The sequence below is a fragment of the Kryptolebias marmoratus genome, linkage group LG12, assembly GCF_001649575.2.
Source record: "Kryptolebias marmoratus isolate JLee-2015 linkage group LG12, ASM164957v2, whole genome shotgun sequence".
Classification (NCBI taxonomy): Eukaryota; Metazoa; Chordata; class Actinopteri; order Cyprinodontiformes; family Rivulidae; genus Kryptolebias; species Kryptolebias marmoratus.
In genome coordinates this window covers 9,745,208-9,762,842 of record NC_051441.1, presented here as the reverse complement: position 1 = coordinate 9,762,842, position 17,635 = coordinate 9,745,208, and the positions used below count along the sequence as shown (strand labels likewise).

At 38.6% G+C, this 17,635-nt stretch overlaps 1 long non-coding RNA gene across 1 annotated transcript in view; it reads left to right on the top strand.

Annotated features, from left to right (window-relative positions):
• The window catches only part of LOC108241246, a 51,609-nt gene extending 42,176 nt beyond the window's left edge, over positions 1-9,433 (top strand). The window contains exons 3-4 of the long non-coding RNA XR_001808804.3: positions 5,281-5,345; positions 7,010-9,433. This is a non-coding gene — a long non-coding RNA (uncharacterized LOC108241246). The remainder of the gene's footprint in view (positions 1-5,280; positions 5,346-7,009) is intronic.
• Positions 9,434-17,635: the final 8,202 nt, after the last annotated feature.

Below are 17,635 nucleotides of genomic sequence, written 5' to 3'. Positions count from 1 at the left end.
CATGCGGCCGCAGATCAGATGAAACGACAACAAAGTCGATCATTGAACTGCGACCTAGGGTGTCCTGGTGCCAAGAGCACATATGGACACCCTTATGCTTGAACATGGTGTTCGTTATGGACAATCCATGACGAGCACAGAAGTCCAACAAGTACTGTAAGTACTCTACAGTACTGTAAGCATATCTCTACAGGAGTCTTTGGCACTGAAGTCCTGTCCCAGTTTAAATGTAAGCCCCCCCAAAAAAAGATTAAAAAAAATAAATAAAAAAGGCAGCCATGTGCTGTCACTTGTGGCTACTTGTTTAGATTTTATACCACTGCATCTTTCTGTTATGAGAAATAAACCTTGGACCTAAAGTTCAAATCCACTAGTTTGGCCAATTCAGCTGTGCTAAGTAGAAATGTTTTAATGTGGCTTTGTTGTTGGCTGATGGATGCACAGTTTTCACAACTGACAAACAGGCACATGTCAGCATTTTGTAGCCATTATGGCTGTGCGTCTCAGACACTGGCTGGACAGGACTATTTATTTTAAAGAGCATAAAATGTATGACTATTTGTCAATGCATATGCAAAAGAAAGCATTTCTCACTGATGTTCATGCCAACACAAAATGAGTTCTTACTGGAAAAATGAGAAAATTATACTAAATACATTTTGTTTGTATTTCACCTTAAAATAGGGCTTCACAATATATCAAAAAAGTATTGCCATCACAATAACCAACAATAACATTTTAATTGCATGTCTTTCTAATATTGTGCTTGGCTGACAATGGTGTTCTTAAGAAGATAGTCAAGCTGCTATTAGCAAAAATGCTAAATATTGTCAATATACATTTTTTTTCTTTGTGTAAAGTCACCCTTTCCTCATTGTTCACTATGTTACATTGTCATAAAGTTCATTAAACTATACTCTACTTTAAAATGCTACAAGGTATGCCAGAGCAAAAATTTATCAATATGTTATAATTCTTTGGCCAAAACATTTGAGTTAACCATTTCTTGTAGGTTTTTGTGGAGTCTAGTGTGAGATCCTGGCTGTGGTTACTTGTGACTGAATCAGATACTAGCCTCCGCAGGTGGGACAGGTGATCTAAGGGTTGAGTGAGCTCTTCCGAGGGAAACACTAACTGCAGCCAGCTTCCTGTGTCGCCTTGCCCCATTTTGCCCTTTCCTGTCATCTTATCTGAACATCCAGTGCAATCCAACCCGGGGTGCAGTACCTCTGCTCCTCCAACCTCCATGCCGTCATCTTCTCAGATGACACTGCGAAGAGAGAGTGACCCCACTTGAGCTGGGCTTGAGTTAGACTGACTGACAGAGTCCTGACACCCCATTGTGGGCACAGCCGGCTCAACTTCCAGCCACCCGCAACTTCCCACCCTCTGACCTCTACAGCACTGAGGCGAAAGTCAGCCCTGACAATGAGCTACACATCACATCTACAGAAGACTTTAAATTTTATAATAGATACTAAGAAAGTGATGATTGTTTTTCTATGAATAAAATATTTGAGTTATTTTAAATACCTGTAAAACAAAAAAAAAGAACAAGATTTAATTGTCGGTTGTTGCAGAGGGAGACATACTGTTGTAATTGCTGTTCTTGATCACCAAAATGGAGACCTAATGGAGACTCTGTGAGGTGGAAGTGGAGGTGGGGGGATTGTACTTCCTCTTCCGCTATCTGGGTTTAATTAAGCTAACCAGTTCACCGACAGGCAGCAAACCAGCTTCTTTACAAAGCAAAAGAAAGTTCACAAATATTCAAAATTGCTCAGCACCTGAGAGGCAGCCTTGTCTAAAACGGCATGGAAGGATCTGCAGACTAACTCTGAACTGATTTAACTTTCCATGCACTTATTTATCTCCTGACTCAGTCACTCAGTGGGAATGTTTAATGTTGTTTAACGTGGAACCACTGACTGAGGCAAATTTGACACTAATTGAAGCAGAATAAACAACTATGATTTTCATGTTTTCAATAACCTGAAGAGAATTTGAATCACTTGGGAATCATCTATCATTTGCATTTAAACCAAACACTGTAAATATGTTTCCACATGTGCTCATTCCACAGCAGAGCTGCCAAGCAGCAGTCGAATGCTGTAGAGAAGAAACTTACGATCACAACACTTTATGCTTTTGTCTTGACAAAGAAACTGTTTTGTCTTTTACAAGTATCTGTAGTGAGAGCTGTATGCATGCTCATCTCCCATATATGGTCCTTAAATTATTCTTATAAGTCTTTTGTAAATTTCTAAGTTAGTATTTCCTCAGTTAGCTGATCTTGGCACTTTTTGTACACTCATAAGGACAGAAGGGTTTGTGGGGAAAAATCTGATTAGGCAAAGTGGTGTGTGTGTGTGTGTGTGTGTGTGTGTGTGTGTGTGTGTGTGTGTGTGTGTGTTGCATGAACATGAGCCTCCAGCTTTAAATGTGGGTGTGTTCTTGCAGACCTCAGCCCAGCTCCAAGATGTAATCTGATTTGCAGAAGGGAATGGGTCGTTTCACATGACTGGTTTAAAGGACCACTGGCGCAAGGTTGTGCCAGTGTCCCCGACTGGTTTGTGTGTAAGCATGTTTATATGCACGTGCACTTGCATGGCTTGTGCGTATACACACATTTATTTGTTTTCACAAAGCCCTCTGTGGAAATATGAGTGTTTGTTGGGCTGGGCTCCTACACAGTAGAAATGGAAAGGTGTTGAAGTTTGTGGTGTAGTTGAGCAAACCAGGCTGTTGCATTTATTCCGTTGTACTTGGTTTTAAATAAGATTTGTTTGGGAAAGACGATGTGAAGTAAGGCCGCTGCTAATTAACAGTGAATTTCACATCTGGAATGAAGTAAAGCTCCACTTAAGACTCTGATGCAGATTTTGTTTGCAACTTTCTGTTTAGACATATCTTATAATCAGAGCTTTATTTTGAACTAATGGACCATCAGAAATGATATCAAATAATTGAAATCATCCTATAGCCTCAACACTCTTGGGACTTTTACATTCAAGTCTCCTCAAAGCCTTGACTCTGAATTTTTTCTGGGTTATTTTTTGACATTGTTTGTTAACTTTCTGAGATTTCTTTTTTTTTTTCTTTCTTTTTGAAGTGGTCCATCACGTCATTTCCATTGGAGATTAGCTAGAGGAGGCAATCACACTGTGCATGAGTGTTTGTATGTCCTTTGGTCTGCTAATAAACGCATGGTTTTCTTTCTGTCTTGGGGTCATCAGTTTTTGGTCATGATGCTTGTTGTCAAATAAATGATTATCAGGGTGTCCAAATACAACCCTGTTTAAACATGAGCATTTTTCAGGCATGATCTCATAGTATTCATGCTTGTATAGTCTGGAAGTTTCAAATGTGTGTGTGTGTGTGTGTGGTGTTTGTGTGTTTTCTCCCCCCTAGTGTGGAGAGCTCATAAGCAGCAACCAGGAAGCTCTGATCCCATCAGGCTTGTCCGCAGGGGCGTTTTTTCATAAAGTAGTAATCTCAACACACAAAGGGGTGTCCAATATTAGAGAAAGCCCTGACCTCTGAGCTAATCAAGACCTGACCAACTCTTCTCCTGGCTCACCAACTCTCTAAACATTACCTCATCTGGAGGCTAAACCTAGCCACATGCAACTCCAGCCTTCTGGTGTACATGATAACTCACTTAACACAAAATGATAGCTCAAAGAAGTAGAAAGGATATAAAAAAACAGAGATCAGCACACAACTACCTGTGGTGCCTGGTGCCATGGAAAGGTATTTTTTAAAAGGGAGAGGAAAGAAAGAATCATTTTACCATGTCCTCCAGAAACGCTGTGAAGCAATTTCCCAGTATTTAGTTTCTCTCCCTACTGTCTTGTTATTGCTGTTTTCCCTTCAACCCTTGGAGCCTTCAGCCTGAAAGGAGGTTTTTCAGTTCAAGCTTTGTGTCACTCGGAAACAGTGCATTTGTTACCAAGGGAACAGGTCTGGGACAGAGAAACTTAGAGCCATGGAGCACCTTTGTCTGGAACTGGTTGAAGAGGAACTCAAGCTGTCATTAGTTCAGAGAGTGCAACTTTAGTCTGAAAAATGTTAACATCCAAAAACCAGCTGGTTTAAAAAAAAAAAAAAAACCTATGTCTACCTGAACCCGTGGACGTTAAAAATACAGGACACACAGGGTCAGTTTAAAAGAGAATACTCTTTAATGAAAAACCTGCTTTAAGTCTTCAGATTTTTTGTTGTTGTTGTTTTTCCTGATGCTTTCTGAAAATCAAGATTTTTTAAAACCGAGTGGGCATATAAGGTGGAGCAGTGTTTAACATGTTTCCACCCCTGCTTTTCAGTGTGGAGTTTGCCTGTTCTCCTCGTGCATGCGTGGATTTTCTCCAGATACTCCAGTTTCCTCCCACAGACCAAAAACATGCACGTTAGATTAATTGGTAACTCTAAATTGTCCCTAGGTGGTAATGAGAGCGTGAAATGAATGGTTGTTTGTCCCATTTGTCTCTATGTGGCCCTGCGATGGACTTGCCACCTGTCCAGGGTGTCCCCTGCCTCTCGCACAGTGACTGCTGGAGATTGGCACCAGCTCCATGCGAACTGGAAAGGAGAAGCGGGTAAAGAAATGGCTGGATAATCATGTAGTTAGTTATATAATAGTCACCATACCGAATCAGGCTGCATGTTTTTGTACTTTGATTTTCCACAAACCAAGAGATGACACCAGGCTGGGAACTTTTACCATAGCCCTTTAGTGTTTCGTGTACCTTACGCTTTGAAGACATTAGAGCCTGGACATCTCTGTTTTTCTTGTTGAGACTTCAACCCAAGGCTGTTTAGAGAGAAAATGGAACACTGTTGTTTATGATACCTGCTGCAAAGACTTGATGAGCATATAATCTGACTAATTTTTAGGTTTCAGTGTTTAAAGTTTTATTGATATATGATGTGCAAACTTTTTTCTCCGCATATGTGTATTGTGTTATTTTCCTGGGTAAACAAAGCTCTATCTAAAAGTCATTAACTACAAGTCTAAAAAAGACTAGATTTTGATGGTGAAGTGATGTGGTTCCTTTTTTAACCCTGCCCATTTCTTTCACCTATTTTTTTTTGCTGTGTTTGCACTTATGGTCCGTGCAAAAGAAACACCATTTTCTCCTGTTTGAGCATGTGTTGGTGCAAGTTTGGGCAGAGCTGGCCTAGATTAAATTTGATTCCTTGGGGGTTTTTTGTCTTTTATGGTGACACATGAATAAGCGCCTTTTCTGAATCACCGTATTTCCCCATCTATCTTTTCAGATGATCCCAGGTGAGCACTAAGAAGAGGCTGAGTAATGGAAACATTATCTCAACAGTTTACAAAGGTAAGAACATCTGTGGTATCTGGTTTATTTTTTCATCATTGAGTGAATTATGTGATCACACACATTCCAGTCTTATTATGAGCGCAGACAGTTGCTTTAAACAACCAAGTGTGCTGCAGTTACTGCTAAAACACAGGGTGTAAGTCACAAATATAAGAAGAATGATCAGGGTGGCAACACTGGATTTATGCCCATGTACTTGTTTTTTTAACCCAAGTCATGACAACACAGTAAAGAATGCAGTGGCACAGAGATATCACTTCAAACAAAACTTCTGTCAGGAGCATGCAATCCTTTCAGTGCAACTGAGAAGATATGCTTTGATGGCCCACCACAGAGTCGGTGGCCTTCAAAGAAACTTGTTGATGGGATTGTGCAGGGCAGCCAGCAGGCTGAATGAGAAGTACTGTATAAGTGCTTTTCTCAGGGTGGTCGTGGGTGTTCTCAGGAAAGGTCAAACATGCTTGACCTCATCGTGAGTAATCATTTTCTATAGATTTTAAGCCTACATTATTGTTTTTTTCTTCCCGCCTGCCCGCTTCTGTCAATAAGTGAAGGGGAGCCGTGTATGGATGACAGGGCGCCAGCAGACAGGTACAGTAGATGTGCTGATGTGGGAGGACGATAGGGGCCGGCCGCAGTTTCAGCCCCAGGCACAGAAAGACATCCATGGGCAGGCTGAGACTCAGAGGCAGGTTGGGACCTGGTTCTATGTGCTGATGCTGCTCTAATGGCGCAGCTCCATGTTGAGGCACAGGAAAGAAACGTGGGAAGGGAAAAACCAGAACAGAGGCCAAAAAGGCTAGATCCAGGCAAATAAGGCAGAGAAAAACTGTGAGGTGACGAAAAAGCAGAGTCCAACAAGACTGAAAAGTAGCAAAACGTTAGAATGAAAAGTGCAGACTTGTTGTAACTTCTGCCAGATGAAGCAAGCTGTGAAGAGATGATGATGTGTGAGGTGCAGACGAAGGGACAATGAGAAAAGAGTCTGAGAGTGAGGTCACTTCCTGTGCATTGGTGGAACGTGACTCCTTGCAGGTAAACCACCACAGAGGCGCAGACAAGCAGAAAGAAGATGGGAAACAGTGATTGATGACTACTTATCCTCTGACACATTGTTCCTTCTCTGGGTGAAGAACAGACGGGATAGGCCAGTCACACCACTATGCTGCCAATGACAACGGCAGGGTTGATGTGTCGGGTTTGACAGCATTATGTCATTCTGTGAGAAATTACTTTTTGAGCAAGGCAGGTACAGCAAAGTTTGGGTTGTCGAGGACTCCTACCAGCATTACCTAATACAAGGATGTGCTGACAATAGAAAGGAGTATTACAGACTAATCCCTCTTAAGCTCATTTTTTTTAGCTGTTGTCATATTGTCTTCTATCTGCAACTTTTAATTATGAGAATCAGTTTTCAACTTGAGGGTGTAGCTAGATAATCGGAAACTTTGTAATGCTACTTTTCCAAGCTTCAAAAGGTTGTGAATTAAGCAAAACCTGCTCTGCATAAAAAGTTTGTTTGCATCAGATTTTTTTAAAGAAACATTTTCAGAGAAATGTTACACCTTTAATTTTTCTATAATTTTCCTGAAAATTGTGTGACTCTTTTGGTAAATGTTTTTGGCCGCAGCTGATCATTAGTTTCTGTATTATGTTCTTAGGATCCCACCAAATCCAGCTTTGGATCGTGGACCTGCAGCAGATTTTCTTTTGGCATGACTAGCTCCATCTCTGACAATCTAGATCTGAGGTCTGAGCCAGGAGTTTGAAGCTGGAAAAGCTGTGACAGAAACTCAGCAGCACAGTGGAGTGTTTTCTGCTTCATAAAACACATCAATCAATACCTGGATACACACTCAGTGAAAAAGTCAATGTAATGAATGTACTTGTGTCACAATTTCTTCAATCATCTAGACACTGTTTGTCTTTCTTTTTCTAAATTCAACTTGAATTAATAGTTTTTTTCTTTTGGTTTTAAGCACTTTTTTTATGTTGTTACCCCTGACTTGTGGCTGTGGCTGATTCTGAACCCCAACGACTGCAGCAATTCTCTGAAAATGATCATTTGGTGTTTACATTTTTTTGGCTATTTTTGAAGTCTGTGTTTTACTTGTGCACCATCATATGTGTTTAAAAGAGAAAAAATAGGTTTTCTTCTGAATATAATTATAATGTTTGTGATCAAGATACCTAAGAAGTGAAGAAGTCTAATTCTGTGGAAATATACCTTCTGTCTTTCAGACACATTCTCAAAGAAGCCATTGTTTCAGGGTTGATGAATGTAAACTGAAAACACTGACATTTCTTTGTGACACATTGGCAGCCTGTGGCAGTGACGGCTAATAATTCTTGGCACATTCGGTATTCTGATCATAATTTCTGTCTCTGTGACTTCTGTTGTGTCTGAAAAAAGTGTATCTGAGCTGCCATGTGTTTGTTTTGTCAATACATGTGCAGATCTATCTGATAAATAACTGGTAAGACTTTTTTTGTTTTTAATAATTGTTTCAAGTCTGTTTATGAATCTGCTGTTGCTCTTAGTTATGCTGGCTCCATTACAATTAGTATCTCCACACTCCTGAACTTGGAATGGTTGCATTGATCCACAGTGGTAAATTCAACAATTTTCACAATAAAAAACTTTTATAACATAAATACATTTTCAATTCCTTTGAATTATTACATGAAAATATTAGAAAATTACCGTGTGCCACTTTTAACACCACACAAAAACACTTACAAAGAGGGAGGAGTGGATGGTAAGTGGCATGAATATGTGGACTGTTACACCGAGAACTGAGTTTGAACATTTACTAAAACCTTTTTTTACTTTAGGTTTAGTAAATGAATTGAAGGTTAGGTATAAAAACTGTATGATTAGGTTTAAAAGTTTACAGAATAAACGATTGTGCATAATAAATAGATGTTTAGATTTAGAAATTATTATTTTTTATTACAATACTTGAACACTACATTATAGATCGGGTGGGCAACCCTGGTCCTGGAGTGCCACTATCCTGCATGTTTTACTTGTTTCTCTGCTCCAACACATCTGATTTGAATCAAAAGGTGATTAACAGGCTTCTGCAGAACATGAAGAGGTAATTTAGCCACTGAATCAGGTGTGTTGGAGCAGGGAAACAAGTAAAACATGCAGGATAGTGGCCTTCAAGGATCAGGATTGCCTGCCCCTGTTACAGACTAAGACAAACGCAGCTATTTCATAAGTTTTGAGCCTTTGTTGTGACATTACTACATTTCTGCTCTGTTAAATACACTTATCAACTTCTGCTATGAAAGGTGGGTGATTATGTAATTGCCTGTGTGTAAGTATGTTTCTAGCAAAATATCTCATGAACTGCTGGATAGACATTAAGGGAATTTTCAGAAAGTAATCACTGGATGTACATCTACATCAATCAACCTGATTCAAGATGGCCACCACAGCTAATCCACCTTAGCAAACAAAAAATTACTGTAACCGAGTCATTTTGATAAATATTTAGCTAAATTTTGGTGCAGTGGTGCCTGAGAGTCATCTCTAGCACATACTTTGAGTATTAACTGATCATGCAAGGCGGCAGGCAATATGCATTCCTTCAGGGAACGCTATTTTTTATTTATTTTTTACAGATGTTTTTCAGATTTTTTTAATACATTATGAAGTGAGTGCCAGCTAAAATAAAACATAAAGTCATTGTGAATTCAGCCCTTATAAGTATAAATAATTTATATTTTGTGAGAATGTGTGCCCATATACATTTTTTCCCCCCAAAGAACCGAGCAGAACAGAGATTTTAATATAGAAGTCATTTTTATTTGTTTATTTCAAAGATGTTTTGGAGCCAGCTCCTCCGGTTGCATATGGAAATGAACTGTAAGGAACATCTGCATCAGAATCACATCTGTCATCAGATAAATATGTTAATTTTAGTTTTGAAGACTTGTCCCTGTCATGTGGCATGAAACTATTCAGAGCTGTATTGCCATCTTTTTGTTTCCTTCCTGTTTCAGAGATGAGAAGTCTAAAGTGAAAATGTGTACATGTCCTATAAAATGCAAATAAAATAAATTTTCAAATATGACTTCTTTTGTGAATTTATTTGTTAGTTTATTGTCATTTAAAGTTACGAGACCAGTTATAAAATGATAAACAAAATATTCTCCTTGAGTTTGAGAAATAATATCAACCAATGGAAAATTGTTGTTCTATGTTGAGTCATTGTGTGTAACTTCTGTATGTATGATGCTGACAGAGAAATCCTTAATGCCACAGCATAAGGTCACCATAAGGTTCTCATCATCTTGAAAATAAAAAACCCCACAGGGTCGTTTTTTATATGTTGTAAAAAATATGTCACTGAACTCTATAAATGCATTTATTGTTTTCTGTTAGAGTAAGTTTACCTTTTCAGCTGTGATTTCCCATTCAAATGTCTTTCACTGTCAATTTCATCTGCGAATGATGGTGGGAGGCCTTTGGTCCCTGTGTAGGATGGGTCATGGGTGCAGGAGAGTGGAATGATGCTGCTAAAAGTGAAACTATTCCTTGAGGGGTTGCAGTTTTTTCCTGTAATAAAGCAAAACTAACCTTGCTGGACCCTAAAGCAGCTTTTTTCGACTCATGCCTGATATTTTTTCTACAAAGTTGTGTAAAGTTTCACTGGGTTGAATTATTAGAGGGAGGGGAGGTAAACAACTACATGAAATAAAAAAAGGGGAGCGAAGGTCCCCCTGCCAATAATTTGCAAGTTGAGCTTCGTGACATCTTTATGGTCAACAACATTAGCATGCCCACAATGCATTTCTCTGCCTGTCTGCCTCCCCCGCTTTTTTCTCCTCTCGTTTTTTTTTTTTTTTTCACACACATACACATATACACAACTCTGATGGGGGGAAAAAATGACCTCTCTGCAGCTCTCAATTCACTGCACTTCTATAGCCTTGAATGGACCAGCTCAACAAAAGGTGACATAATTTTCTCAGGGTTTGATTGGCCCCCTCCGTGCCACGAGATGACATCATGCAACCCCCGCAGCAACACATTAACACCAACACCACCAGCACAATCAGACAATTACCCCCACCCGTACCACAACCCCTGTGTTCTTGGATGCTGAGTTGTCAAGACAACAGCGCCAGGCCCGGACGGTGGGGCAGGACTTGGCAGTACCTCGCAGCGTGGCCGTTCATAATGAGCTCAGGCAGCGCCGCTCTTGTGTTTGTGGTAAACAATCTTGGGAAATGATACAGAGGGATGGGAAAAAGGGGAGGGAGGTGGAACCTTGTCGAGGATATAATGATGGAGCTCTTTTGCATGCAGAAAACCTCTGGCAGGAATGGTTAAGTCATAAACTTGATGTCAACAATTAGTTTTCAAACAACCGAAAAGCTGTTTATGTGAAGCTCTCTCCTGAATAGAGAGAGGTTTTTCCATATTTAATCACATACTCACAGTCTTCCTCATTTATTTAGTTTGCTAGCAAATTCTGGATTTTTCTTTACCTTTTAGAACCAGATGAGCTGTCAATGGCTGTCTTGCTCAGTTTAGCAAAACGTGTGAAACCTGACTAATAAATGCCACTTTTCATCCTGGTGTTCATCCAGGGCCATTACAGTCCGTATGCACCAGAGTATCACATACTGTACATACAAATGGCCACTTCCCCTTGGAAATGTCATTAATGAGGATAATTTGAAGTGAGGTTGACATACAACTCAGAGCCAAACCTTGTTGGTTCCAAACACTCCTGTAGCATAGACGCCTTTCAGCTTACTCCAAACCATTTCCTCAAATTGGAGCTGCACTCAAAGGAAAAGAAAAATGACTGAATTACCACTGGTTTTGGAGTAGGTTCATGCTTCATGCTGATTGGTACTTATTGCATTAAAGAGACTTGTGAAATGCACGGTATTGCTTGTTTTGGCACACTGTATTTTCAACTTGTTTAAATGAACAACACAATTTTATATTCCCCGTTGTTCCTCCCAAAACAGTTTTCTGTCTTTATCTTGTTTATTGTGCCACAGAAAAAGGCTTCTCTCTTTGGTTTTCAAGCTCTCTCCTTACTGTTCTCTGTAGTGTGATGTGATTAAGTGTGCCTGGGCCCCTCCTTGGACTTCCTTGTAAGGAAGAATAGCTTTAGAGGGTTTTGAGCTTGGATCAGCTTTGACTGGGTATCGGTTACTTCTGGCTACAGCTGAGGATGCGTGGGCTCCCAGTGTCCATGACGTCGGTCTGCTCAGTTCTTCTTGCGCAGGGGAAATGGTGGGAATCCACTACTTTGCCCTCTTTCTGTATTTTCCACAATTGATCTTTATGAAGGCAATCATAAAGTGTTGGAAAAAACGTTTTCCAACAGTTTTGTTTTTAAATATATAATATAATTTTACATTGACTTTGTTCAGGAAGGATATTTCCAAGCAAGAACATTTAAAGCAGTAAATTTAGCATAACACTGAAGGAATATTTTAGACCTCTTTAAGTAAAATTCAAAGGAAAGGTTATGAGTAATTAATATCTTACCTGTTGTAGGTAGCTTTTTTAATGTCATCAATTTAGAAAAATATAGATTAGCTCTGATTGGACTGACCAGCTACCAAATGGACCAAAAGAGGCAAAGTGCATTGCAGCTGTCTTTAAATAATAAAATAAAATTTTGACATTGGAGTCATTTTAAGATGACAGCAGTCCACTCTGGTCTTAGCCTCACACTAATTAGCTGTTAGCCCATCGATCAGGTCAGATTTAAATCCTGATTCTATAAATTGAAGCTTTTCACTGAGCTTTCTGTAACAGGTAAGCTATTATATGTTCAAAATCTGTTAAAAAAAATCCCACTTTAAATGTTCTGACCTATTGCTATAAGGTTATGTAAATCCCAAAGCCAACAAAAGACACAACAGCATTTCTGGTTTATTAGTCGTGACAGTTTTGATTCGCAAGGTGACACAGAATGAGGGAGCTGCATGGCAAACCATCCTTCAGTCTCACCCTCTCCATCCTCCGCCTCTGTCACTCTCTTAATCCTCATTATGAGGGAGAAAGCGAGACTCGGAAAGCCGAAGAGGATGAGGAGGAGGGGAGCAACAAACCAGGCCAAAGGCTCCGCTGACATCCATGGGAATCTGCAGATCCATTCATTGGCAATTATCAGCATCAATGCGGCGAGGCAGTGGCAAGGCGAAGGGTGGAGGCAAGGGGGTGTGGGAGAATTTTGGAGGGTGGGGTTGAGGATAATGATAAAGGCAACAGGGGGAGGGTCTATCTAAAATGGAAATAATGGAGAGCCAATGGGTTGAAGTGAGAGGGAAAGTGAAAGAGGCAGTGATGGGGAGTGATGTATTTTAACTGTGAAAGATGACGCGAGTTTGACCTTCCGAGTAAGCACACTTTAATTCAGTGCAGCATTTCCCCTTTCTTTCTGTCTGGTCTCTGGAGAAGTAATTTCAAAGGAATTATTTATAGATAGATACAGCTCATTGTCATATTTGAAGCAAATGATCATGTCTATTTTACCTCTGATTGAGGTCACATAGCTAAATTTGATCATTACTGCTGAAACCCTTTCTAATAAACCTAGACTAAGTCATTTTTTCTCATAGGTGTGTTAGACACTATTAGAATTTATGTGCATTTATATTTCTTTTCTGTGCAAATTGAAGTGGCATTGTAGACATTCTCAGGTTCAGGATGCCAGCTCTTTGCAACCAACACACACATCATACATCACTCTGACAGCCCATTTCACTCCTGGACTCAGAATGCAGGCGAATAGACCACCTCAAACAGTCTGCGTTGTCCCCTCTCGGTGAGAACGTCACTCCCATCCTGCTGCACACCACTTTCTGAATTATGACAAATGATTTATATTTTCTTTCTTTCTTTTTTTTTTTCTTTTCTTTTCTGCTGAAAATCAGAAATTTTCCAGTAGAGGGATATTCACAACAGCAGCTTTACCAGCCTGACCTTTACTGATTGTCAAAGAGGAACAACTGCATTTACTGCATTTAGACTCTTACACTTTTAGAAAGTCTCTATCAGTGTTGCTCATTTCTCCTCTCTGTGTAAAAAAAAAAAAAGTCAAGTCAAAGGTCAGGTCAGCACTTATCGGTCTGGTGACATTTGGGAGTTTACCTTGGGAAACGCTGTCAGCTGAAGATCTCTCATTATGACCCTGGTGAATTTAGACACATTGTGTCAACTTGTCAACAACAAGGATAAAAGATGTCTCAATGTGAAACTGTCTAAATGAAGTATAAAAATAATAAGTCACAATAATGTCCTTAAAAAACAAATTCCAGCACTGGTCATTAAAACGTCCACTGTATTACAGCAATGGTTCTTATTGCATGTTTTAAAAGTAATTTTCCTTAATTCCCTAAAAAATATTTTTGACATGCTTTTCAAATTACAATGGCGTCACAGTCCTTTTATTTAAGCTTCTTTTAAATTACATACTGAGTCCTTCATCTCCATCTCTAAGCACGTTTACACTCACATTGGGATTTCTCTGTTAAGAAGCTAATGTCGAAAACCGTCACTTGAGCGAATAAGAAAAGATTAAAAAGCAACAATAAGTCAGTTTTTATACCCTTTAACAACTCCTATTTATAGATATGTTAACAACAACAAAAAAATGAACATTCATTTTTTCTCGCTTCACCCAGGAAAAAATAAAAATAAAGATTAAAATCCCAGTAACAAATAATTAGTTTCTCTGTTTTGCAAACCAAAAAATTAAAAATGTCACGGGTAGCATCATTAGCTATTTTATTTCAGAAGTTAAAAGAATTGTAATTTTTTTATGAGACCTGGCTCCTAATAGTCCCCCCCCAAAAAAACTGTCTGGATGTTGCAGCAAAATGTGATTAAAGTCAGGAGGGAATGAATGCTGGACATTTCTACTTTGTCCATGTGAATCTAAATGACTCACTGAACGAGATCTTTTAACACCAAAACAAAACAAAAAATCAACTTTTTTATAATATGAAATTTATTTTGACTTCAGCCTCCCAAATATATGTTTTCAGTTTCAGTTAAAGTGATCTTTTTCACAATATTTCCCCTTAATATGAATAAGAGATTTAACTGATGCACTTGATCGATGTGAGCTTATCTTGAAATATTTTGTGTTCTACAATGATTAGATAATATTCTCATTGTGGAATAATGTTTTTTACCATTTACTTCAGCATAGATTTATTACATTGGTGAGAAAAGAGATGATATGCTGAAAATGCAATTAAAAGTTGTTCAATTATAATAGTCAGAAAATGGTTTCATACTGTTGCAGAAATGAACTACAGCAAAGCCTTTAAGTCTCTGTGAACATTTACATTCAAAGTCTTAACTTGAAAAGGGAACAACAGAGTTCTTTCTATGAATAGGTGGAGTAGAAGAAAATGAAATGGTTTGACGGAAAGATACAAGTAAAGTGTAAGTACCTCTAATTTAATCTTGCAACACTTTGGTTAGATTCCACCTCTGTGTCTAAATGATAAATGCATGATAAACGTGTGTATTTCCTCAAACCTGTTACAGCCTGTCTGATTAGAAAGTTATTTTCTTGGTGGTACTTTTTTAAATAAACTGTCTATAAGAACCTTTTCAAACCACAGTAATTAAAAAAAAATCATTTATTGATTGCTGTTGCAACACTATGTCAGAAAAAAATATTCTTTTGGAAGTACCTACAACAACCCATTGAGATAAACTTCTAAGTTGTCTTACATACAGTCCTATACAATACCCATACATGTGTGCTTTCAGCTCATATTTTACATTTTAAGGCTAAATTCCCAGATGAATTGAGTTATTCCCACTTACAACAGGTTGCTGATGATTTCCAAAAACGTCACCATGTGTTTAGCATTTAAAAGCTTTTGGGCACGATAATAAAGACGTCATGTCATTGTTTAGAAATGAGCTGTGTGACGGTGCGCTGCCTCCCACACTGCAGAAACCCTTTGGTCAGGGAAAGCCGTGACCCCTTGACACTGACACATACAGAGTTCCTTTTTACATGCAGCACTTGAATTTCGTTTCCTGATGTGTAAAGCTGTCAGAGGGGTGAGGAACAGCGAGAACTCACATAACCATTTATCACAATGAAAGCACAAACAAAATATAGGCTCTGCATCACGTATGCTGGGGCATTGCGTGCAAGCAGTTTTACATTAAATCTAGCCTTTTAGACATCTTAATATTTAGTTTCTGTGCACTATGCACACAATCGCTCTCAGAAATAGACATCGATCTAAGATAATCAATCACTGAGCCAGATAAGACCCGTCATTCTTGTGTCTAGTCTGGTCGATAGCCATCAGCTCAGAGGATATACTGAGCCTTTGTTTACACATTCATTGAGGCCCTTAGGCCCAGCACACAGTGAGTCAACTGCTTCCCTGTTGAAAATTCATCTGCAGCAGTATAAATGTCTGACAGGCTCTTATTTCCACAAAAACAAAATGCCACATCTATGAAAAAAATCATTCCTTTACTGACTTCTCAGATGAACAAACTTAGAATATAATCAGAGTGAACGTTTAGCACTGCAAAAACTCTACTTTTCATATTTATGCTCTACCAACTTCTGACAATATTTCTAGAAGAGGGTAAAAGTTCAATTTAACTTGCATGCTGTGAACAAAAAAATTATAAGAATCTGTCACAAATTTAGGCCTGCTTTTATCTTGAAACAGAAGACGATCAAATACTGCACACTCAGATCTCTTTTTTTTTCTCTTTTTTGATCCCTTGTGTTTGTATTTCAAAAGAAGCTTTGTCTTCCTGTTCATCCTGCTTGAAATGTAGCCCGGAAAGTTGATGTTTCACGATCTAATCAGAGAGTCCCAGAATGCCCCTGTACATGCCAGAAATTTAAAACGGTTTTTCTTTCTTCAAGAAGTCAAAACCATTCATAATTCTCTATTGTACATCACATTCATAATTATGTAAGATCGTTAACAAATTGGTACATTATGCAGTTTTCCACATATAATGTTTTCAAGATGTTTGTTTCTACTTACTAATATTATAAGATTAATGCAAAATAAAGTTAATACTCACAGACAAAAGAAACATGAAAAATAACTGGTTAAGGAAAATCATCTTTCAACCAGCATGGAGGGAAACGGAACAACAGCATCAGTCAGGGGCAACAAACAACATATGTGTTATAGAAGAACTGGGGCCCTTATGTCCCTCTTTGCTTGAAAAAAAAAGTCTAACAGTGACAGTCATAGCCCAGCTTGGGAAAATGCGGAAACCTCTAAATGTGCATTCATTGCTCTGTTTTTGTATTTCTGTCAGGTGTGTTGTTTCTTGCACGTAAAGATTCAGCCTTTCAGTGAAGTCTCATTGTTCTCACTCGTGGATTAAAAAGCATTCTCACGTTGAATCCTCCTGAGAAGGACCTTTAGCAAAAAGTCCCATCTCCACCTGAAACGACTTGAATGGCACGATCGTCTTTGCATTTTAATTGTAATCTAGCAAGAGACAGGATCAGGTCCACTTTCTCATGGGATATAAACAACAAACAATACAAACAACTTTTGGTCTAATTACAGTTTCATTATCTGCTTTTCTGTTCTGTGAGAACCTAAACCCTTACCACTAATTTAACCCTACTTTCCCAACTTTAAAGGAACAGGTCAGATCCTTTCAACTGAAACGGTTATAAAGGTTATTTTTAAATCATAGTTCTTTATGAGAATGCTATATTTTAAGTTTTTGATTGCCATCAATTTTAAATTACATGGTTATTCTACTTGGTTGCATGGTCATTCTAGCTATAAAATATGATACTCTAGCACATAAAATATACCCCAGGTTGCATTGATGATGCTACAGCTAGATGCCACTGCAAACAACAACAACAAAACATACAAATACAAGTGAAAAAATGTGCAGTGCACAACTGATAGTGGTGTAAAGGTGTATAAAATGGCATTATATGAGGATTTTGAGATTGGAGCTATTTTAACATCTCAACAATCTACTTTAGTGTGGAGCCGATAATACCTCAGTCTTGTCAGAATTAAAGTCTATTTCTCCAAACTGAGATTGTTCAAAGAATTTAAACTTTAATTGTCCATGACCTGTCCACAGAACCCCACTTCAAAAAAGATTGAACTTTTCCTTTAATTCACTTCTTAACATTTTCTTGCAAAAGACAAACAACATCTACGTCAAACTATCTTTTCCTGATCTTATCACATTTCACCCCGGAACTCCCCTGACAAAGGGAAAGTAAGAGATTACATGATATGTTGTGAAAAAGGAA